This window comes from Acinonyx jubatus, chromosome B4 (assembly GCF_027475565.1).
Source record: "Acinonyx jubatus isolate Ajub_Pintada_27869175 chromosome B4, VMU_Ajub_asm_v1.0, whole genome shotgun sequence".
NCBI lineage: Eukaryota > Metazoa > Chordata > Mammalia > Carnivora > Felidae > Acinonyx > Acinonyx jubatus.
This window is the reverse complement of record NC_069387.1, coordinates 107,652,499-107,678,167: the sequence shown is the minus strand read 5'-3', so window position 1 is coordinate 107,678,167 and position 25,669 is coordinate 107,652,499. Positions and strand designations below refer to the sequence as shown.

The following is a 25,669-nucleotide window of genomic DNA, read 5'->3' as shown; positions in this document are numbered from 1 at the left end:
TATATATATTTATATATATATACATACACACACACATATATATATATATATACATATGTTGACTATATATATAGTCAATTGATCTTTAATAAGGGAACAAAGGCAATACAATGGAGCAAAGATAGTCTTTTTAGCAAATAGTGCTGGAACGAGACAGCCACATGCGAATAAAACTATTCTAGGCATAGACCCTACCTAGCACCATTCATGAAAATGGATCACAAATCTAAATACAAATTGCACTACTGTAAAACTCCTAGAAGATAGCATAGGATAAATCCTAGATGATATGGTGATGTATTTTTAAATACAACACCAAAGTCATGATCCATGAAAGAAATTGTTGATAAACTTGAATTCATTATAATTAAAAATTTCTGCTCTATAAAAGACAGTGTGAAGAGAATGCAAAAACAAGCCAGGGAGAAAATATTTGCAAAAGACACACCTGACTGTTATCTAAAATACACAAAGAATTCTTAAAACTCGATAGTAAGAACACTAACAACCCAATTAAAAAAATGGACCAAAGACCTTAACAGACACGTCACCAAGTTACACACATGACAAATAAGCATATGAAAAGATGTTCCACATTATGTCATTAGGGAAATGTAGATTAAAACAAGGTACCACTGCCCACTTATTAGAATGCCTAAAATCCAGAAAACTGACAACATCAAGAAATAGAGAAGATATGGAACCACAGGAACACTCATTCATTGCTGGTAGAAATGCAAAATGGTACAGGCACATTGGAAAACAATGTAGTGGTTTCTTACAAAACTAAACATAGTCTTACCATATGATCTAGCAGTTACACTCCTGGGTATTTACTTAAAAGAGGTGAAAACATGTCTACCCAAAAAAACTGCACATGAATATTTTATTCATTATTACCAAATCTTGATGTCCTCCAGTCGATGAATGAATAAATAAACTGGTACATCCAGACACTATAACATTATTCAGCACTAAAAAGAAATGAGCTATCAAGCCATGAAAAGACATGGAAGAATTTTAAATGCATATTAGTAAGTGAAAAAACCAATCTGCAAAAACCACATAATGTATGATTCTGGCTCTCTGACATTCTGGAAAAGGAAAAATTATAGAGATAGTAAAAAGATTGGTGGTGGTTGTGGTATTTATTGGGAGGTAGATAATGGGATGAATAGATGGAGTGCAGAGGATTTTTAGGGCAGTAAAAATACTCTGTGTGATACCATAATGATGGATAAATGTCATTAGATAGTAGTCTAAACCCAGAAAGTACACAAAACCAAGAGTGAACTATAATTTAAACTATGGACTTTTGTGATCATGTTGTTTCATGTAGGTCCATCAGTTGTGACAAATTCACCACTGTGGTAGATTAGTAATGATCTAGGGGAGGATGAGTGTTAAGAGCCAAGAGTATATGGGAGACCTCTGTGTTTTCCCCTGTGAACCTAAAACTGCTCTATAAAATAAAGATTTATTTAAAGAAAAATAGAAAGGTTTTGGTCCCTTGTGAGATCACCATATAAAGGAATGAGGTGAAAATGGACATGAAATCCCTTGCTTGCATTTGTGAGCAAATTGGCATATGAAATAGAGGGCAAAGGAGAATCAGAGAAAAAGTAGTAGGTTTTGGTTTGGATATAATGTGGTCATGAGTCCATGTGCCATCCAGGTGTGATTTCTAAGACCAAGAAGTGAGATTTTTGAGCATCTTCAGCTTAAGACTACCTCAGATGTATAGACTTCGATTTTAGAATCTGGGGTATTAGAATATAGTAGAATTGGCCATGGGAAGAGGTCAGAGGAGATAGAGGAAAGGGAATTCTTGCTTGAGAGTTTTAGTTTAAATGGTTTAACTATAATACTGACATATCATTACAGCTTAAAATGCTAGTTTATATAATAAGTTACTTAAAATTATTTTATCTTCTTATTAAAATTGGACTAGGTATCATTTTGAATAGCTAAAAATGATGGCTTTATTCCTGCGAAGAAGAATTTTTTTCCAATGGAGACGCTTTCCAACTTAACAGAAGTCTGTTTAGTTTCATTGTTTAGTTGATCCTCTTTCAGTCTGAGGAATAAAAATGCACAAACGAAGATCTGGAAAACATAGGTCTACACTACTCCTTAGAGTATCTCTAACCACAAAGCCATCCGAACAGAACTGTGTATTTGTGTTTGAGATGTGGATTACTCACCAGAGGTTAGTGCTTAAAATGCGGACGTGGAAAGGTCAGAACGTTTATCCATTAAGCCATCAAGCTTTTTTCTATAATAAGAGTAGATGAAAGGTTTTAACTTGAATCACAATGTAAAGTTCAACAGAATGATCATATCTCAAATGGAAAGAACAAGGCAAAAATAGTTTTGTCATTCTGTGTATTGGAATCCAGTTGTCTAAATGTCAGTAAAGAATGGCAGAGTATCAAATCTTGGATCATATCACCAAAAGCCAGAAGATAGGGCAATTTTCAGCTTTCTAAGTTCAAATTATATTTATAAATAGGTTGCATATTTGAACCCTATTTATCTAGCACTAGCATGAGTTTAGATTTTATGGGCATATGCTTATCTATAATTATATACTAATAAGTGTGTTTCTTCATTTAAAATCCAACTCTTGGTACTGCTGCAGTATAACATGCCCCACACTGAAGAAACTAAGGAGGTGTTGTGCATATTGCATAAGAAGAATTTAATTTCATATTTGGTATGATGAAAATGAAGACAGATTTGGTTTCATTTTCTTATGACACATTATTGTATGAGACACTTATAGTTTGTACTGACATATTTATAGCTCTTTTATTAAATTGTAACATCCAAATATTTTCTAAGATATTACCAAGCTATTGTGTTCATATAATTTTCTTCTGAATGATAAACACTGGCTTCATTTTATTGTATTATTTTTTTAATACTGTTTCATTAAATTTAATATATTTATCCAATAAGAGGAGGAAAATGAAACCAGGTTTTTGGAAACATCTGAAACACTGTCTCCTATATATTGAGAGATAATTCATATTTTCTCATAAAGACCAGTGGATTTTTATAGTATTCCAACTTGAGGAAATAGAAATTTCTGATGAATAATATCAAATAAAACAGTAAAATTGAACAAAGAAATTCTTATTAGTCTTATTTAACAAAATGATCTGGGAAACAAAGCAGACACATTCTCTGCCATTACATTCCTCATACCCAAGAAGTAACCCACTCTGCATACAGTTAACCTGAGGTGCTGATTTTTTAAAAATAATGATAATGCATGTTCAGGTTTGGTGTTTGTTAAAGGGATTCTATTGTATTCCCCACAAAGATTTGTTGAAGCCCTAATCTCCATGCTGGAGAATGTGATCTTTTTTAGAAATAGTAGGGTCTTTACAGATGTAATCAAGTTAAGATGAGGTCAGTAAAAATGGGCCTTTAATCAAATATGACTGATGTCCTTGCAAAAGATAGGAATTTGGGCAGAGCCACACAGGGAAGATGCCAAGTGAAGACAGAAGCAGAAATTGGAGTTATGCTGCCCTAGGTTAAGGATCCCTGGAAGCTGGAAGAAGAAATGATCCTCCTCTAGAGGCTTCTTAAGAAGGATGGCTCTGGCACTATCTTGGTTTCAGATTTCTCTCCTCAGGGACTGAGGGAAAATAAATTTCTATTGTTTTAAGTCTCATTTTGTAGTACTTTCTTATGGCAGTCCCATGAAATGAATACAGGAATTATTAGGTCAATTCTACAATAAAATAAAAATTGAAGAGCCCAAAGTTAGAACTAGCTTTTCAAAAGCAAGCAGCCATATGATATCATTACCAAACTTTCTTTGTCACAGGTATATATACGTTTTTTAAGTTTATCTATTTATTTGAGAGAGAGAGAGAGAGAGAGAACATGAAGGAGGAACAGAAGGAGAGGAAGAGAGAGAGAATCACAAGCAGGCTCCACACTGTCAGTGTGAGCCCCACAAAGAGGCTCAAATTCACGAACCATGAGATCTTGACCTGAACCAAAATGGAGTCAGACAATCAACTAATTGAGGCGCCCAGGCTCCTCTGTCACTGTTACCTTTCTAATTCTGCTTGCTCTTCCTCATTCACTGAGGATTTGAACATGTGGTTCAGGTTCTCTCTGGGCAACACTACTCATGTAGTCAGTGTCTGTTAATATATGCTCATGTAATCAATCCAGCAGCCTAGTCTTAGTTTCTCAGCATCCTCACTCCCAAGATCATTGCCTCCACTCCGTCTTACCTGTCCATCTGGTGTCATGGCCGAGACTGTCATTGCCAGTAACTGTGCCACTTCCAAAATCTTGATTTCAAAAGTTAGACCACTCCGTGATCATTACTTCATTTATCTTTTCATCTCACTTCTGTCCTTAGATTTTTAAATTTGACACTATCTCTTCAATGCACTTTTTTATTTGTTCCTCATAAACCTTCAACACTGTCAGTCAGTTTCATTTCCCTCTGCAGGATCTGCCAGATTCCTTTCTGCTTTTGTGCTAGGTTTGTAATTTTGGGCATGATCTGTGATGATCATCTTGTCATCTATTTCTATTTGATATAGAAATATCATCTTGGCCATGAGAAACAGTCATGCATTCCTTGCCCTGACAAATTCTGAAAATTAAAGCTAATTCCAAAGTGACAGTAGCTTACCTTTAGGTATTTTCAAAGTAAGTTGCAATCCCATCTCCGCTGCCTTCCTTAGCCAGGATGGAGGTTCCAATCTTCATTTTTCCTCAGTTGAAAGGAACACACGTTAAGACCCAAGTAGCCTAGTTGAAGCCCAGAACCACTATGCCTGAGGTGAAAGGGCAGGTACCCCTAATTTTACTTTGTAGGTGATGGTGGTGGGAGACTAACAGTACATTTACCTAAAGGCATTCTTCTGAAAAAATCCCATTTCTAAAATTTTTCTTCCTTCCCCACACTGACTCTTTTTTCTATTTTTAATTTGGATGACATCTCAAAGAATTTTAAAAAATTCAAATTATTACATATTTCACTTGTATGTCTTGCATTCTAAAAATCCAAAAACTTCTACTGACATGCTCCCCAATATTTTACTTTAACATCTTTTGCCATTTCATCTACTCTTTCTTTTTTTAATTTTTTTAATGTTTTTATTATATTTTTGAGAGAGAGAGACAAAGTGCGAGTGGGGAAGGGGTGGAGAGAGAGGGAGACACAGAATCTTAAGTAGGCTGCAGGCTTTGAGCTTTTGGCACAGAGCCTCATGCGGGGCTCAAACCCACAAACCATGAGATCATGACCTGAACTGAAGTTGGACAATCAACCGACTGAGCCACCCAGGCAGCCCTCATCTACTCTGTCTTAATTAAGGTAACGCTAGTTGTTGTAACATTCGTTGCCTTGTGTTAACAAAATAGAATTTTGATTTTCACTCACAAAGAGTATAATAAGTTATTACATGAACAGCTGGACTTGATTAGAGAGAAGGAAACACAAACATTCTTATCAATGCCTTAAGTCTTAACTGGGTTCTCTGTGATTTAGCTGGTCAATTCAATGTCCCACTCACAAAAAGATAGTTTACTTTTTTTTTCCACTTAAATCTTTCATGTGTCTTTCCCTACTTATCTTCATATTTTTATTTCCTTGAGAAACAGAAGCAATCAACGGAGCTAACCCTTTTTTTTCCACCATTAATTCCTACTTACATTATCTATCTATAGCCTTAGATTTCCTCCCTATTGCAGATGTATTATGTGGACTTTTATGGGCAAGCCTTTTACTTCTGTGCTGGATTCTATCATTTCGTTATGTTGTTATTGCTGTTGTTTCCCTCGCCAAGAAAAGAACTTTACTTCCAGAGTTGTTTTCCTCTCTATATAATCATGCAATTTCCCTTCTCAGTCCCAGCCTCTAAACATTTGATTAACTCAGTCTTTTGTTCACTATCAACATACAGTATCTAGATGATCTTACCCAGTCCATTTATATCCAGATGGTTACCATTGCATTATCTCCAGCCACAATATCACTCTGCATTCCAAATGCATATTCTTTATTCAACTGCTTACTTTACACTTAGATATATAATATGAATATGAAATTCAATAAAACTAAAACAGAATGCAACTTGTCCTCATAAGAATGCTTTGCCCAAAATTACCTACTATGGTAAGCAGAATTTTAAGATGAGCCTCAGGATTCTTACCTTACTTCCCAGTGTGTGTGTGTGTGTGTGTGTGTGTGTGTGTGTGTGTGTGTGTGTGTGATTCTTATATAATTTGTTCCATTTGAGGATCTCTGAATATTATGGGATCCTACTTCTATGTTATTATATGGCAAATTAACCCTACAGATATAATCGAAGTCTCTAAACACTTGGCTTTGTGCTAATCAAAAGGAATATTGCTGTAAGTGGTTCTGATCCAATCAGTTGAACTGTTAACAGGCAAAAAACAGCAACTAGGATTCTTCTGCTGGCCTTGAAGAAGCAAAATACCATGTTATAGAGAAGACCAGATGGAAAAGACTCAAGGGGAGTCTAGAAGCTGAAAGTAGTATGTGGCCATCAACCACATACTGGGATCTTCGCCCGACAACCATGAGCAGCTGAATTCAGCCAAGAACTAGTGGAATTAGAAGGGTGCTCCAAGCCTCAAACGATATTGCTGCCCTCTCTGACATCTAAGTTTCAGTCTGGTGAGGCCCTGAGCAAAGTGCCCAGCTGACCCATACCCAGACTTCTTATCCACAGAAACTGAGACAATGGATGGGTGTTGTTTTAAGCTACTAAGTTACTGAAAATGTATTGCACAGTTAGTGGAAAAATCATCCATCTACTTCCCCAAAGTCTAGGCCAACAACCTCAGAGACAAACTTGCTTCTTTTCCCTCTCACAGCCCGTATCTAATTTCATCAACTAATCTTGTGAGTTCTCCAAATATAAATAAAATTGGGCCACATCTTATGACCTCCCTATGACCTCATTTGAGTCTCATAATATGTTTCTTGAACAGCTATAATATTCTTCTAACCCATCTCTTTGTTTCTATTTTTGCTGTCTTACAAATATTTAGCCACAGAGCACTCAGAGTGGTTTTTAACAACATCAGTTACATTATGTCTGTTACCTATGATAAATTTTGTTTGCACTTTTTATCACATAGAGAATAAAATTGCTAATCCATACTGTGACTTTTAAGAATCAAAATTATCTGCATTCTGGCTATTTCTTTTATATATGCTCCTACCTTTCTCCTACTTACTCCTTCTACTAGAATCCCACTGGTATTATTAATTTCCTTGAATATGATAAGCTTATTCCCAGCACAAGGCCCTTGAATATCCTGTGCCCTCTGCCTAGTATGATCACAGTCCAGATTTCATTTGATTTTCTCATATACTTCATTTAGACCTTTGTTCAGATTTTTTCTTGGGAAGAACTTCTGTCATCATCTTATCTACAATGCACTTGGTCTCCTTCATTTTTCTCTCCTGTTAGCCTGTACTATTTTTGCATTATATTAAATGTGTATGTGACTAATTATTTAATGTCTATTTTTCTTTACTGAAAAAAGAAAAAGGCAGTTTATTTATCTCCATACATTTTTTTATTTTTTATTCTTATTATTTTTCTTAGATTAATAATTTATTAATCTTTCTTAAATTTGCTCTCGAATAAATAATTGAACTCTGCCAAATGAATGGATCTGGATCTTACTCCAGAGAATAACACAGGATATTTAAGATATGACAACGTTTTGTATGTGTAATTGTAACAAATATAATTTATGATTTGGTTTGTCAAAGTGAAAGAATCTTGCCTGTTGTTTATTAGAGTATTACTAACTTCTATGTAGCATATGTTATACAGCCATATTTTTCAAATATTAATATACATAGAAATTACATGAGGAACAATTATATACACAGATTCTTAGGCTCCAACGTCAGAAATTCAGGGGTAGGGGTGCCTAGGTGGCTCAATCGGTTGAGCGTCCGACTTCGGCTCAGGTCATAATCTCACAGTCTGTGAGCTCCAGCCCCGCGTCGGGCTCTGTGCTGACAGCTCAGAGCCTAGAGCCTGCTTCAGATTCTGTGTCTCCCTCTCGCTCTGCCCCTCCCCTGCTCATGCTCTGTCTCTCTCTGTGTCAAAAATAAATAAAAACATTAAAAACAATTTAAAAAAAATAAATTCAGGGGAAGAAATTTTTTTTTCAAATGTGAGTCAAGAATTCAGCATTTACCAGGAAGTGTCTCAGTGATTCTGATGCATGTTATCCTCAAATACAACCTGATTAGCACATACAGTGTATGTCTAGAATTTAATTTTTATTCAGCTAGTTAGTTTATCAGAGTTGTGTTCCTGCAATTTGCCATTTACTTTGCAAACACGTAAACCAGTAAGCATGTGGCTGACAGCTTATAAAATGTGTTTGAACTAGATCTATTTTGTAGAGAATGGTAATTTCTTGATTTTTCATTGTTAGTTGTATCTTCGTTTGAGACTGTGAGTTTCTCTCATATTACATAAAGTTCCAGAACTGTGGTCTTCAATATGGTAGCTATTAGCCACATGTAGCTATTGGGCCCTTGAATGTGACTGTTCCAAATTGAGATATGTTTTAAAGATAAATATACATAATGTATTTTAATGATAGCATTAAAAAGTAAAATATATGATAAATATTTTTAATATGGATTAAGTGGTCAAATAATATTTTGATTATCTGGGATAAAATAAAATGTGTTATTAAATTTAATTTTGCTTATTTCTTTCACTTTTCTGATATGGCAACTAGAAAGTTTTCGATTACACATGGGACTCACATTTATATTTTTACTGGACAATGATGTTGCAGATGTGACCAGTTTTTGTTGCTTTAATATTTAGTTTAAGAGCCAGAAATTTTTTCTTTAACAATTGTTTTCATGATACAGATGATGCTTAGATTCTTGGACAACCTTGAGATTTTAAACCATGATTATCTCCAATTATTTCCACTGTAGAACTACTTTGATTATTGTGCTTTGACTATCTGTGGAGTGCTAACCTCTAAGAAACAAATTTATTCTTACACATAAGATTTTAGCATCATATCTCTCATTCCAAATTCAATTGTTTTTTTCATAAATATTTTTTCTTAAATGGGAAAAATATTTTATATAAAGAAATAAGATTCTGGGGCACCTAGGTGGCTCAGTTGGTTAAGCATCCAACTTTGGCTCAGGCCATGATCTCGGCTTCCTGAGTTCCAGCCCTGAAGCAGGCTTGCTGTTGTCAGTGCAGAGCCTTCTTGGGATCCTCTGCCTCCCTCTCTCTCTGCCCCTCCCCTGCTTATGCACGTGTACATCTTCTCTGTCTCTCTCTCAAAAATAAATAAACACTAAAAACAGTATTTAAAAAAAAGAAATGATTCCATAATAGCACTATTGGTAGCACACAAAAAAGTAAACATAATGTGGAAGAAGAGAAAAGCTATATGTATTTGAGGTGTGCAAAGGCCTTCTGACCCTTCAGTCATCAAAAACAAATTGGAACCATATATCAGAGATGGTTAATAACTGTTGAAAAAGAGGAAAATGAAAATACAGATAGGACCAGTTATCAGCTGCACTGGCATATCTTGTGAGAGCAACTTACTGCAACAAGATAATAAGAGTGTAGGAAAATGCTATAAAATTAATTATTTTATAATATAAATACATACCCTTTAATTATTTAAAGTAATCTTTTGTATAAAAAATAAAAAATTGTTTTTCTTGTATATTTGAAAATTTAGATCCTTTTGTATGCAACTAATTTTCTTTTTTCTTTTGTTATTTGTTATATTGCCTCATAGAGAGTAGAAATTTTTTTCTTCTTTAAATATATGTAAATTATTCAGTTTCATTTTCTTAAATCATTCACAATGCAATTGCAATTGAATACCAAAAATGAGTCACTATGCAATTATCGAATACTGAATTCCAATTTAGAGAGTAAAGTGAAGAAAAGAATAACTGATGATAAGAAATCTACACTGAATGCCTATTTTTAAACTGAATAAAACTACAAGTAACTAAAATTTGTCTTCTACCGTCATAATGATGTAAAGAAGAACCAGAAATACCACAAAGATATGCTCAAAAATGTTAATAAGATACATTTTCCAGAATGTTCACAGAGAAATCAAGCAAACAAACTGGTTTGTGCCTATTTTACTCTGGGTTTTAATGTGACTAGGTATTAAAGTGTAATCATGAAAAAAAATCCATATTGACAAAACATAACCATGTATTGTTCAAATGAATTAGTCATTACTCCATCATAAAGCTAATTTAAGCTAATTGTTTAATAGGATATTCCATAAAGTTCAGTCAAATTAATGATCTTTTTGTAGTCCTCTATTTATGTGTCTGCCTCCTCAGCTAGGCTAACATCTAGGCACAGCATATGGTACATGAAATAGTCTCAATAAATTGTTGTTAAATAAATGAATAAAGAAATAGATGTGGAAATAAATGAATGTCTTTGATAGCTTAGAGATATCATGTTTTGGACTCACAGAAGGGCTGTTTAGGGGATTTCTTATTAGATATTTGCTTACCCAAGTGCTTGAAGTAATTCAGTTTTCTAAATGATTTTGACTTAGGTCAACATCTGATTTTTTGGACTGCTTAGCATCCACTTCCTTTTCATTTTAGAGACACTTTGTTTCCCATAAGAAACCTCAATTTAAGTGAGGTTTAGTCTACCCTAACCCTATAGAAATAGGTAAATGATCCCAAGTAGGTAAACAAGAAGAAGCCAAAGCTGATTATCAGAGTTCTGACCAGGACTTTTGGTCCAGAGCTTTAAGAAAATTATTTCTACTTGCTGTGCTAAAGTCTTCTTTGTCCTTGAACACCCCAGTTATATGAACTAATATGATTCTTTATGCTTGGGCTAACTTGAGATAGGTTTCTGTCACTTTTAGGTAGAATGACCCTCTCTCATTCTTTGACTACACATACTTTGTGGGCTTATGTAGTGCTTCATTCATTTATTCATTAAACAGTTTTGAGCGCCTGTTGAGAATTAAATGTCTGGTTCTTTATGAGGTGCTAAATATACTGAGATATATTATTTTGAATCCGTGCCTTTGAAGAATGGAGATTGGAGGCATGCAGGGAGAAGGTTGGGGTTACAATGGAGGTTAATGTACAAAATGGCATGGGAACACAGAAAGAATATAGGTGCTAACTTGGCTTGAGAGAAAGACTTCCAAGAGAAGGTGGCATTTTAACTGCGTTTTTTCATTCGTAAGAGGGTAAAGCATTTTTTTTCCTGCTGTATTTTTATATTTAAAGTTGCATGTATTTTATGAAGGATTCAGCAATGTTAGCTCATGTCAACCATGTTTGTTGAACAATTTTCCCTCTATTTTCTCTTCTCTATATCTTTATTACAGGATAATTAGCTCCTACTCAAAAAAAAAGTCCCAAAAGCTGCATAAATGTTCAACATGAAGACATAACAGTGTGTGTAACCTCAGTATATGTCAACCATTCATAAAGTACAGGCCAGCTGTTGATAAGGACACTGAATATCCTGTAGCCAATGTTTTTCTTCTTTAATCCCATAAATAACTCAAACAGTAGACATGTCACCATTTGAATGGTGGTATAGAAGCCAATTGAGTTCCAACATTCATACAGAAATCAAGTTAATGTGCTGAACAGCCAATAATTTTGTCTTGTACTGTATCTCAGTTACCCAAATATGAAGAGAAGCCCACTTCACCCTTTGTTCTATGTACTCTCTCCTAACACTTCAGAATGTTCAGAAGAAGGGACCTCTCTGTGGAAGAGAAAATTTACTAAGTAGTCCTCTGTTCCTTGAGGATAATACCAATGGCTTAATGTAAATAAACTAAAAATAATAAAAACAAACCAAAAACTCCATCCATTAGGAGAACATCATTCAGGTGATAATAAATCCAGACAAAGCTAAAATATTTTTCCCAAATAGAGAAATGTTATTCTTTTCGATGCCAAGCTCATGTTCTTTCTCTAGATTTTAGTACCCTTACACATATGTGCATTCATACACCTACATTCACACAAGCAAACATGGTCCACAATTCATTGCTTTCTATGCATGCCATACAGAATGAATAATTAATTGAAAATAGAGATATTATATATGTATATATATATACACACACACTATAATTCTATATAAATATATATAACCACCATATGTATAAAATAGTGGTTCTGTAAACAATCATAACAGCATTGTTTTAGAGGGGGTAGAACTTACATATCAAACAATGTCATTTTGTTTAATCAGAATTAAAATTTCTTTTTATAGGACATATTGGGAAATCTCTGAATCTCAGAAAATGTAAGAACCATGTCTTCAAGTACACTGCTTCTACATGATACAGGCAGGATTCACATGCAGGTTTGTCTGATGCTAACATGAACACACTTTCTATTATACTATAAGAGAGGTAAGATAATGCAATCTAATCCAAAGGACTATGTATGTGATTCATGCAATTCTCATTCAGAGGACTAATGTTAATGTAAGGATGAAAATAATTTATAATTACCAGACAAGTGAATGTTAGCTATCACAGGTACTTAAATTATTTTCCTAAGTACTTTATATTACACCTGGCAGACCACACTAGTGTTATTATTTGACAATTTTAAAATATTTTTTCAAATAATTTTTTTAAAGCTTTTCAAGTAAAGTTTAACTTTAGCCTTATTCCTTGGTGAAGTTTTTGGTATTTTACATTTATGGCTAAAGAGACTTGCATTGTTTGAGATACCCAAAGATGCCATAAGTCTTCTAGGTAGTGTCTAAATCCCTGAGTAGCAATTAAAAAAAAATCTTGCTTAACTTTTATTCTCCAGGGATTTTATATTGTCAACATGTCATGAAATCTTTATCTCACTTCATCTTTTATCTCATCTTTATTTTATTTCATCCTTGTTTAACTGAAACAGGAAAATTGTGGTGAACAATTCATGTTTTCATTATTAGAAATGCCCAGGAGGTCTTGTTAAGCAGTATAGAATATAGTTGTGTATTTAAGAACATAAAGAATGCATTTACTTATAGGTAACTGAAAATAATAGGAAGAGTGATGCAAGAGTCTAAAATTTGATGAGAACTAGTTTTAGAGTATCATCCTACATGTTATCACTTCAGAGAATTTATTGTTTAAAACCATGTTATACCCTTATCTATAAATAGTACATTGAGAGGTTATATAGTCTGGAAATGCATAACAAATTTACTTGATGACTTTCATAGGACTCCGTGATCTGCTGTGACTTTGTCATAGACCACTAGTTCTTTATATTTTAATGTTGTATTAGCTATTATTAATCTATTTCCATTTTTTGTGAATTAAATACATTTATTTGTTCATTAATTATTACACCAGCATCCATTTAACAGCTGCTTTGGGCATTAGCCTGAGGAGGTGGGAGTTATACAAAGATAAGTAAGACATAATGTAAATACAGGAGACAATTTTTTGACTAAATAATTAAAACAACACATGATAAGAATATGAGAGACACATGAAAAATGCTGATTAGTGAGGTGATACCAGGCAAGCTTCACAGAGGAAATGATGCTTACACATAGACTTTTGAACGATAAATGTATGTTTGTAGTGATGTAGTTTGAAGTGGGGTTCATGAGTGAATGGTCAAGAATGAATCCTTGAGATGTTTCAGTGCAAAATGTAGTTTTATAAATCACAGGGACAGGACCTGTGGGCAGAAAGAGTTGCACTGGGATTGTGAGGAGCAATTGATTATATACTTTGGAGTTGGGGGAGCTAAAGACAAAGGAAGTTCCCAAAAAGATTTTCATATATTAGTGAAAGAAAACTTGCAGGATTCTGAGGGCCTACCTATCGTCAAACTAAGGTTGTTTTTTCTTCTAGCAAGGCATTAACAGTAAGACTGGGAGTTCCTGGAGGAATGTTATACTCTGCCTGCTTCAAGTATTTGTCAATGGGCTGCAAATTATAAAGTAATTTAATTTATCTACATTTCTTTGGCCTTCATTTTCCACATCATTCCCCCCCTCAACAATTTTGGCCCTTAAATTCTTTAAGATTGCTGGAGGAAGTGTTATCTTCTGTAACTTCTACTGAATAAGGGCATAGAGATGTCTCTACCTACAGGTCAATAGTGGTCAGTTGGGGAATGTATAGGGGAGTTACAAAAGGTGGAGGCAGCTGAATCCAACATGGACAGTAAAAAAGTATCTCTGTGGGTGGTAAGTATCATCTGTAGACATGAAAGTTATTGTAGTGATGCACCAAGCAGAGAGATGTTGAAAAAGGCAACATATTAGGATTGATATGGCTATAAGAATGAGAAGCCCAATAAAGAGACCTGTAATAGTTAACCACAGTCCTCCTCCAAACCAGAAAGTTAATCAGTCATTGAAAGAGACAGTTTTTATAAAGCTTCAATTTAGGTATTTGTATCTTTTAATAGACTTGTGACATTTTTGTGATAATCTGGGATGTATACACAGCATTATTTTAATAATGGCACACATACCACCTTGTGCTGCTGTTAGGATATATAAAGCCATTCTGTTTTGTAGAACCACTTTGCGTATCTGTGTAATTTCAGTGTGAAGTAAAGAGATGCTGTTCTGTGAATCGCTGAGTGCTTTTATGTTATATTAATTAAGGGCTTCCATATGCCAAAGTATACTTTCTAATCCTACAAATGGAGCAAAAATGGACACCAAATGATCATACCAATGAAAAATAGACCATGTCCATCTTTATTTTAAATTGGGAAGATTAGCTGGGGTAGTGATGATTTTGATAAAGTGTCCATGAATCCAGGCAAAACCTAGGTACAACAATGTATCTACCCTTGAGGAAGCAAGGGTTAGAGATTAGTTCCACATTACCATTGAGTTCCATTTGGAACTAGCCATCTGATACCAGGTTGCCTTATCCAATCAGTAGCAAACCAGTCAGTAGCCTGGAGTACAATGCTTTGAGAACACACTTCTAATAATAACCATCCTAAATACCATGTGCTATTTGCCCAGGTATCATGTATATGATTTATTTGCTCCCAGCTTAAAATTGCCTTTTGACTGAGCTATCCAATGGTGGGTGTCAGCCATAATTATGCATCTCAAATTTGATATATGTCATCCTCAGTATAGTGGTAAGTAGGGTTTTATAACTTAGGCACTCATTGGCAGGCATCAATTTGTGGGTTTGTAAAGTCAATTAATGTTTTAATAGTTTGAAGGTATGAAAAAGTCTGGTTATGTCCTGGTAAATTTCATGTCCTGTTGATCATGGGCCAGGAAGAAACATTCTGCTTAGTGACAGATTTATCATGAAACATGGTATCATTATATATCATTTCTGCAATACAAGTATGTAGAGAGTGCCAATTAGTGCCTTGTAAAGGGGAAACCTAACAGGGTAACCAAGATGTACTTGGTATGGGCAAAACTCCGCATGTCCAATAAGCTATTTGATTTTGTACTTCAGCGTAATGATGTACCCATTGTAAAAAAGGAAGTCAGCCAAGATAGGTGAATAGAAAACAAAGATAAAATATACAACCTTCATTGTTGTTTGAAGAGTAGTTTCAGATCTTCTACAGGTTCACGAGAGTAAGAAGGCACATTAGTTTGCTCATTGGTTTCCTGGTAAGGCTGCTGAGAACTCTGTAAGAAAGGTATGAAGCCAATATTTGCAGGGTGTAGCAGGATTCTTGCACAGAGAGACAGGACACTGAAGCTTTTCTGTCTAGGAAGCAACTTTATTCATCGTGCTGGAACGGGCTTAGTGGGTTCATACCTGAAAAACTGAGCCCCAAGCACAGCAGGATATAGCTTTTTATGCAATTTCTACTTCTTTGTCTCCCATATATGGTGACATATAGTCTGATTTCACATAGTCCAAGTTACAGAGTTATGTCAGAACTATGCCTAGGTGTATAGGAGTTGATTGGGCCACATTGCCTTCCTTTGTTCTGAGGAGGCCTCCACCACATTCCTTAGGGACGGGCTCTACTACATTCCCCACTTTGATGCTCACACACCCTATTTTGAGTCAAGGAGCATCATCTTGGTTTGGAGGTTTATATTTCTATAATGTCACCGCACACGTGGCTGTTTTCCTTTCCATCATTGCATCATTGAGGCTGGAGACAGACCGTATAACCAAGAGAGCTAGGCAAGATAGGATTAAGCAAGCTCCCCAAATCAAGAGAATAATACCTATGAGGGTTTTGAATCCCTCAAAAATTGAAAACCATTTTCCTAATAACTCCCAAGGATTCCAACCTTTCCAGGTCTGGACTGGGACATGAGAAACCTTTCTTATTCGATCTGTGATCTCCTCTATGACTTTTCTTTGATCATCTACCAGTAGGCAGCAGTTACTTAGGTTAAACCTTCCACAAACTCCTCTGTCAGAAGCAAGCAAGTAATCTAAGGCCAGACTCTGATATTTTCATTGGTTGTAATTTCTACAACCGCTTAAAGTCTGATTATGCGGTTTTAGCATGTAAATGGGAGTGCAGTAGCCCCAGGACCCATCCCCTGCCCGGGAGGCAGGGCCATAATATTGGATTATATGCTTGGGAGGCCATTCAGTATCTTTCCAATTGCCAATTTGTAGGGCACATTATTTCCTTTGAGTCTCCCTGTCCCCATACTCTTGGACTCCCAAATGTCCCCCTCTGGCAAGTGGGACACATGACCCTGACCAGCCCGAGGGAAGTACTGTATAGGCTTTCCTACAAATCCAGTATAATCTATCTGGGGCTTGCTATTTGATGGCTGTGTCAACACTGCCCCAGCCTCTCAGATATGAGAGAAGACAAGGGGTAGGGATCTGGCTCAAGGTGCTCTGGGAACCTCCACCATTGGGTTTCCCAGGTGGTTCAGTTATAAAATCTTTGGATAAGGCATGTTAAGCTTCCAACAGAGATGGTGAACTTCCTTCCTCACCAGTCAAGGCAGTTTTTTCCAATAATTGAGGTTTTGAGGAGCCAAACCCTGGTAGTAGGACTGGGGTATTCTGTTCCACTATAAGGTTTGCACAGCTCTAATTCTCTAGCTTCCCATGGCCATTGATCCCCTATGTTACTCCCCCTAACCCCCATAGAAAACAAGTAGAGATCTTTAGAGTCTGGGCTATAAACTCTGCTAGGGCTAGAAATAGATTTTTCATTGTGGCAGAGACAGGAGGAGGACCCTTCTCCATTTCTTCATAAAAGGAATGAAAGACCTGGTGGGTCATGGCCTTGTGTGTGATAGTAGCTCTCGTAAAATACAACATGATTCCTGGGTCTGTGCCCTGCCCATAGATAAGTATACCAATCTGGCGGTCTGTTTTCCATTTTGAGTCTCCTGGGTCAAGGATGGTAATTTTTTTTTTCACATTTATTTATTTTTGAGAGACAGATAGAGAAAGAGCACAAGTGGGGGAGGGGCAGAGAGAGGAGACACAGAATCTGAAGGAGGCTCCAGGCTCTGAGCTGACAGCACAGAGCCTGATGTGGGGCTCAAACTCACAAACTGTGAGATCAGGTCCTGAGCTGAAGTCGGACGCTCAACCGACTGAGCCACTCAGGCGCCCCAACAATGGTAAAATTAACAGGGTTACAGGTTCCCGATTGGTAGTTTGACTCAGCCATACCCTTTTGGAGGAGTGCTGTTTTGTCTTTAGTGTGCCCATGTGGCCCATGGGCACAGTTCCTATAAAGACAGAAGAATTCAAGTGCCTAGGGCCAGGAACCACACGTACCAGACCCCTCACACATGTATTTATCATTGAGTCGGTACTCTCATTCTCATGTCACACCTCCACATGGCAAACCATATGGCAATGTGTCACCTATGGCTGTACATACATCAGAGAATATGGACACTGGCTGATTTGGATATGTAATTTGAATTTTGTTAATTAGTCGGTCCACACCAGCAGTACCTGTCTTCGGCTACCTTTACTGCTGTAGGGGTGGACGAAATGACAGTGAATGGGCCCTCCAGAGGGGTTGGACATTCCATTCCTTCACCCTTACAGCATCTCCTGATTTAAGGGAGTGAGCATCTGTGATCAGACTCACAGGTAATTGCTTCTTAACCCAGTGGTGTAAGGTGGTTAGGGTAAACCCAAGGGCCTGCATCTGTCGCCTTAGGGTTAGATGACCTATCTCATTTAGATACCCCCTTATGTCCTGGATAATGGGGAGAGATACCCAAAAAGGATTTCATAAGGGGAGAACCCTGTCTGCTTCTTCAGCCTCCCTGAAGTTCCCTTTTCTCTCCCTGCCTAATGTTAACACTTTCCTTATTCATCCCTCCCCCTGGAATAGGGCCACTAATGCTCCAGAACAGGGACAATGCCCCTTCTGGCTTCTTCAAGCTGATAAGGGGAAGTGTGGGAGTACAGCAGTTAGAGTCTACCCAAAGTTCAGTCAAGTGGCCCACGGTATGGTTCTACAGGCAGGCTGGCAGGCAGGAGGTGGCACAAACATTGGCAGACACAAAGAGAAAAACACAAAGTAAAGGTTATACTGACCAACAACATAGCATCTTAAGATAATGTCCCCAGTTCCCAAACCAGTCAAACAATCCAGGAGAGACCCTGACTTTGTCCAATTATGCCTGAATGTCATCTATCAGTTCTAAGACTCTGTGAGAATCATCAGTTATATTGAAACAACACATGTCAGGGGATCTCTCATAACCCAGGTGATGGAGGAGCAGTAACTAATCGATAGTGGCTCTATTCTCCAAGAGTCCAGCCCTAACTTTATTTAATTTTTTATTTAAAGCATCTAATGCTTGTGAGGTGTTTTATAGAGTTTTGCTGAGTATAAGCAGACATTTTGCTTTATTTTGAGGTGTAAAACTTTTTCAAGAGCTGGAAGTCCTACCAGAGAAAGAGTCAAGGCAGCCATTTACCATTATTATTTTGCAAATTTTTAGGTAAGCTGAACCTGGGTATTATTTTATAAAGCAGAGCTTTTATTACTTCTTGGGCCTTTCCGGTTTTGTTTTGTTTTGTTTTCTTTGGAGGGGGGAGGCCTCTACCCAACTAATAAAAGTATCAAATCATACCAACAGATGTTGGAATTCCTTTGACCTTGGCATATGGGTGAAAACTAATTGTCAGTCTTCCCTGGATAGCCTCCAGTTCCTTGATTGCCTGGGAGAGCAAGTTTGTGGTTGAGAGGATTGTTTTTAAGACATACTTCACAAGCTGATACTACTTGCTGAACTGTCCTTGACAAATGTTTCCTGGTAAACCTCCTTTGGGCCATTTGATAAGTTTTATCCCTCCCTAAATGAAAGTCCTGATGCAGTGCTTTAATCATCTTATAACTCTGTTAGCTAGGTAATAGTAATTGCCTCTGCTCTGTATGTGACCATCCCTAGGACTGGAGACAGTGTGCATGAGTCAGACCCCAGTTCATTTACTTGGGACAGTAAGCAAGCTTGGGTCTCTTTTAATAATTGATATAGTGGGCAAGCTATTTTCCTGAACCCCAGTATCTACAGCCTATAATATCCAGTAATTCCCAAAAACTCACACAATTGTTTATCTGTCCTGGAGTTAGTAGCACTATAGTCTCCAATTCATTTATAATGTCCCTTCCTGGCAAGGGAGGAAGGCTCTCTGGTATTATCAAGAAAGAATGAGGAAAAATTAGCTTTCCCCATATTCATCCCAGGGGCTGGGAGAAAAATTTAGTTATAAGTTTTCTGGAGATGTCTCTAATCGTTATGCTGAGTTTGGATAGTTGGCCTGGAGTGGAAAGGAGGACAGAGAAGGTGGCTCTGGTATCAAAAAGGAAATGAACAGGCTTTTTAGTTACCTGAGTTTTCCAGAGTTACCCAAGGCTCCAGGCTTCCAATAGACAGTGGGTTCCCGGAGAGCCACCCCAAAGAGCCCCAGGTCCCATCAGTCCCTTTCAGGGACACTGGTTATCTGAACCCTCACAGATAGAGGTCACTGAGAGCATTCAGACTTCCAGTGGTTATCTCCACATAAGGGGCATGGCTTGTGGGGCTTTGACTTCTGTTGTCCCTTCTGAAGGCAGTCTCATTTCCAGTGCCTTGACTGGCCACATAAGTGGCATTTGGTATAGGATTTTGGGAAATCTGGACTGACATAGTGCATAAGGCATGACTAAGGCCTCAGATTTTTCTTAAGCCTCCTTTCCTGTTTTTTTATCTTTTTTAAGTTTTGATCTTGGTTGTAATATACCTGATTGGCAGCTCATAAGAGCTCCTCTGGGGTCCCTTCCAGGCCAACAGCCAATTTTTGCATTTCCTCTGAATATCTAGGGCTGATTGAGTGACAAATTTGTTATTTAAAATCATCTCAGCCTTAGGGGTGTCAGGGAAGATAGCCATATATTTAATGGGAGCCTCCCCCAACCTCTCCACAAAGCCACTGGGCTCTCATTCTGTGTTTGTAAAATTGTGGCTAATTTAGCATAATTTAAGGGCTTAACCTTAGACCTCCTTAATTTCTCTGAAGCACAAGCTTGGAAGTGGTGGCAATACCATTTCTAAATGGAATGGTCATAGTCCCAGTTAGAATCTTGGGATGGAATTACCAGAACCCCAGTAGGAAATGAGAAGTTCTCTATAGGACCTCCAGCCCTATGACAATTAGTGAGGTTTTTGTTTGTTTGTTTGTTTTTCAGAGTTATGGATCAAAATCATTCCACATTTTCAGAATGCATCCCAAAGGAGTATGGTCTTGGTTGGGCAATTGCCCATCTATAAGAAAAAGTCCCTTATCCCAATTTTCTATAGCTGGCTAGGAGAAACTTCATCTCTTGACACCTATTGGTGGCCAGGAGAAGCCTCATCTCCTGGCCCTGCCTTTTGGCTGGCTGTTCGGCTGGCAGCCAAAAGCTATGTCAGTCTCACAAAGTACTGGGAGCAGTCACTCTTATCCAGACTGTACCCTGCCTCCGAGAGCTGACCTTGTCTTTCCTGATTTCTCCTATCCCTCTATTTTCCACCTGCAGGACTTTGGGGCTATCCACTGTGACCAAGCAGGACTTCCCTGGTTGTAGAAGCATGCGCTAATTTTATTTTGGCCCAATAGTAGTCATCTTTACAAAAATATTTTAAAAAGCTGGTGAAAACTGATGAGGTTTTTTGGGGTGATAGGGGGAGTTGTGGGGTCCAGAGCCAACGACCAAGAAAGAATTCTTGAAGACATCTTTGGTGCAAAATGGTAGTTTTATTAAAGAACAAGGACAGTACCCATGGGCAGAAAGATCTGCCCCAAGACCATGAGGAGAGACTTGTTTTATACCATAGAGTTGGGGGAGGTATAGTCCAGGGGAAGTTTCCGGTGAGATTTTCATAGGTTAAAGAAGACTCACAGATTACTGGAGGCCTAGCTATTGTCAAGCTAAGGTTGTTTTTCCCTCTAGCAAAGCATTACAATTAAGACAGTAGGGAGTTCCTGGAGAAATGTTTTATTCTGCCTGAGTCAACTATTTTTCAATGGGCTGCATGTTTTAAGGACTTTAGTTCTATCTGCCATTTCTTTCTGCCTTTGTTTTCCACATCTAAAACCATGTTTTTGTAAGAACAAAATTGGCCATCAAATGGGCTAAAAGGGCCAAAGTTGAAGTCTATTCCCTTGCCTTTTTCAGCAGTGCCCACATAAAAATGTTCCAAAGATGTAGATATCCATTTTAGAGTATCTAAGTTGTTACAAATTGGCATACACTGGGCTAAATGTAGCAAAATAGCTCCTGTGTATTCCAGTAAAAGCCCTTCATATATCATAGTCATCTATCCCTTATATGGCACAGGTATCCATTCCTTTGCTAAACAGAAACTACACAAATGTGGAGCCTTTAGAATCAGGCAGTGAGGACATCGTCACCATCTCTCCAGCCTTTGGATCGAGGGAGGGACAGTTTCAACTAAGGCTTGAGTGAAACAACTCATAAGGGTATGCTGTTTGGCTGTCCTGCCTTTTGGTTAAAATCATATATTTTCCCCATATTTTTGGGCAGACAAAAGGGGGGAAAAAGCTTTTGTTTACCCCTTTTTTTGATCAAAAGCATACCAACAATCCAAGAAAACTTTGCCTTTTTAACAGAGAGTAAAGCAGAATCTTAATCTTATACCACTATATTTTTAAAATCCATTTATTTTAACCTTAGTCCATCCTGACCACATACAAAATTTCTTTCCAAAGATTTCCCTTCACAAACCGCCTACAACTTCCCTTTGCTTTCAGATTTGGACCTAAGCCCCTTTTCTCCAAACAACCAGTCTCATTTAGGACAAAATTACTTTCTTTTACCTTCAACAAAAATGTATTCCCATTCCTTATATCTTTCTTACATATCTCCTACTTTTCTACATACAGAGTTATTTTCCTTATTTTTATCAGTCTTAATTACATTTAGCAGAATTTTAACTCTTAGAAACCTTAGTCTCCAGTGAAAACTAAGTAGTAACTAATTGTGAACTGTTACATTAGATTTTTTTTAGATGGCAACTTATGAATCCATTAACCATAAAGCATGTTTTTAAACAGATCTAAATATCCTTAGTTGTTTGTTGTTGTTGTTGTTGTTGTTGTTCTGTTTTGTTTTGTGTGTGGGAGGTGTTTTGTTTTGTTTTGTTTTTGCCATAAAAAAACAAAAAGCTTAGTAAGCAGTGCTTTAGTATTCTATTTGATTTGTAAGAGGCCTAAGTGTCCAATGAATTTAATTTGTTTATTATATAAGCAAACCTTTAAGGTTTTAGGTTACCAAAGACCCTGAAAGTTATCTAAACAATTACCCATTTGAGACAGACAAAATTAACCATCATTTTAAGCCATCTTTTTTGTTGACAAATTGTAGCAGAGGTATCTTAATTATGTTCCACCCGTGTTTACTTAGAAGTCTACCATTGTCAACTTTTACCTGGGGTACCAGTGAGGAAATCTGAAGTGGGTGGTATAAGTCTAAGTGGGTATTCTTTGCTTTTTGACAGTAAGGGAAGGAGGAGTCCATGGTGCCAGAAGCATCCAGATGGTCTAGGAGTCAGTTATGCAGGCTGCATCAAGATGGTGCAGAAACAGGATAGGGAGGAGAACGCAGAAGAGGTGAGGTGCCACCCAGATGCCTGGAGGCAGATAAAAGGTCAGAGGGCAGAGAAAGAGGTCTCCTGAACCTAAAGCCTATCAGCTCAAACAGATGAGCAGATGCAGATTTCTTCCACCAACAAGTGGAATTAGGCAGTCCTTGTCAGGCCAGAGAAAATAGGGAATTTCCCCTAAGAAAAGGAGTTTTGGCAGATGCTTGGGAATATTCCTTAAAGTCTCCATTCCAAGGTAGACTAACTAGAGACAGTTGGCTCTAACCATCATAGCCATTGACCCAGGAAATGAATGAGGGAGAAGTCCCCACATACAGTTAGAGTAACCGGAGTGTATTAGGAGAAAAAGTGAGAGAGTTAGAGTCTCCTGTGTTATTGATGGCCTCTGTGTGTGTGTGTGTGTGTGTGTGTGTGTGTGGTGTTGTTTTGTTTGTTTGTTTCCAGCATCCTGGGTTAGGTTTTGGAACACTTCTATATATTTATTAGGGTTGTCTGAAAATTTGCCCAGGTCCTTTTTATTTGCTTAGAATCTTGCAAGGAAAACAGAACCTTTATGGGGCCTAATCCACCATGAGGCATTTCAGTCAGTAGATACATTGAGCATACCTTGATTTTAGAGGGAAAGTTTTTTTGTGTTTGTTTTTTGTTTCTGTTTTTGTTTTTGTTTTTTGTTTTATTTATCCCTGCCAATCCTGGATAAGGAGGGAATGAGGGTCTAACGGGTGGCTTTTCCTGAGGAGAGGCCTCAGGGGCGAGTCTGCAAGTACTTGCCTTTATTGGCCCCTTTAAGGCAAAGAAGACCTGCACATAAGGAACTTCTGACTATTTACCCTCTCTTCTACAATATAGATCTAACTATAAGATAGCACTGTACTGAATTTTTCCCTTAGGAGACCAGGACTCTCCATTCTCCAGGAGATATTTCAGGTGCCTCTTAGCATTGGCGGGTTCAGTATCAATCCCTGACCCAGATCAGACTCCAGAGGAAGTCTGAAGCTGCCTTAAGCCTTATGAGGTCACCAAGGAACTGTGGATTGTCACTCAACACTCACATTGGCCCATTGGTCAGGTTGGAACCTTTCCACTGTTATCTTATTGGCACACAGTCACATAGCAATTCCAAGCCAACACCCAGCATCCAGCACCTCCGAGTTGCAGTTTCGTTCCTTATGGAACTACTCGGGTAACTTTGGGAGGTGATCAGGCTCCCCTTCTGCCTCTTGGGGGCAGGTCTACCAAAATGAACCTGGGTTCTTACCAGTCTGACTGGCGGCATTTCTGAACTGGTTCCTGGGCCTCACCAGGTTCCATTGTGCATTGATGGGTCCTCACCTCTGCAACCCAGGAGGGTCTATTCTTTTATGGATCAAATGGTCCACTGGTGCCAGGCAAGGTCGTTTCTCCCAGTGCTCAGAGGTTCGCACCCCAGCAACAAAGAAGGTGGAAAGGCACCATCTCTGAATTCTGGGTGCAAGCCCCCAAGAAATGTAGCAGGATTCTCACACAGAGAGATGGGACACCTAGCGAAGCTTTTCTGTCCAGGAAGCAACTTTATTCATTGGGCCAGCATGGGCCCAGTGGGTTCACTCCCGAAAAACTGAGCCCTGAATGCAGCAGGGTGTACCTTTTATAAAGCAGTTTCTACTTCTTTGTCTCCCACAGATGGTGACATGTAGTCTGATTGGACATAGTCCAAGTTACAGAGTTGTGTCAGAGCTATGCATTTGTGTATAGGAGTTGATTGGGCCATGTTGCCTTTCTTTGTCCTGAGGAGCACTTCACCACATTCCTTAGAGAGGATCTCTACCACAAGGGTTTTATTGGCTCCATGTTTCATAAAGTCAACTTCAATTCCTTAAAGCTGTCTGGTTATATCTGAGTCTATGCGTGTATCTCAAATATGACATTACAGTCAAAGCCTTTGAAAAATGATGAATGTTTCCAATGGTGTCCTGTTACAAGGAGAACAGATTCTTAGAATTTATGCAAACAACTGTAATTGCCATGAAAGAAAGAATACTCAATGAGAGTTTCTGAATTTCAGAGGGTTCAGGTAGAGAGAAATATTAAAGGCTTCAATTTGTCCACAAATGAATATTTTATTACATCTCTGTAAGTCATAGATATCTTAAGAGAATATTTCCTTAACTTGGAAGAGCAAAAACATTAGAGAACCAGCGACGTTTCAAACAAAAGTCACAAAAACTATAATCATCTTCCTTAATTTGTTTAGTCCCATGTTATTAATTCTTGTTCAGTTTGAATGCAGGGCTTTAGTTAGTTCTGGAAATTCTGACCAATTTTAGTTTTATGATTTTAAAGGTGTCAAAAACCTGTCTTTGTTCTTTTTAGGAATCTCCTTGCAGATGAAATACATTTCACAAGAGAAATAAGAACAATAACTATGAATGACAGAAAACTCAAAAATGGACATGGTTAAATATCTGATCAGAGGTCATATTATAGCTGGCAAGGAAATCAAGTTATTTCTGTGACACACAACACTTTGACGATCAGAATATCAAGTGATGTGCTCATACCAAAACATATGAAAA

At 37.6% G+C, this 25,669-nt stretch overlaps 1 long non-coding RNA gene across 2 annotated transcripts in view; it reads left to right on the top strand.

Annotated features, from left to right (window-relative positions):
* LOC113602890 (uncharacterized) overlaps window positions 1-25,669 on the top strand; it is a 551,376-nt gene that overhangs the window by 342,688 nt on the left and 183,019 nt on the right. Inside the window, exon 4 of one of the 2 annotated variants that reach the window (XR_008300378.1) lies at window positions 12,324-12,416. This is a non-coding gene — a long non-coding RNA (uncharacterized LOC113602890). Of the gene's footprint in view, window positions 1-12,323; window positions 17,374-25,669 lie in introns of those variants that run through there. The other variant, XR_008300377.1, reaches the window with a different exon arrangement.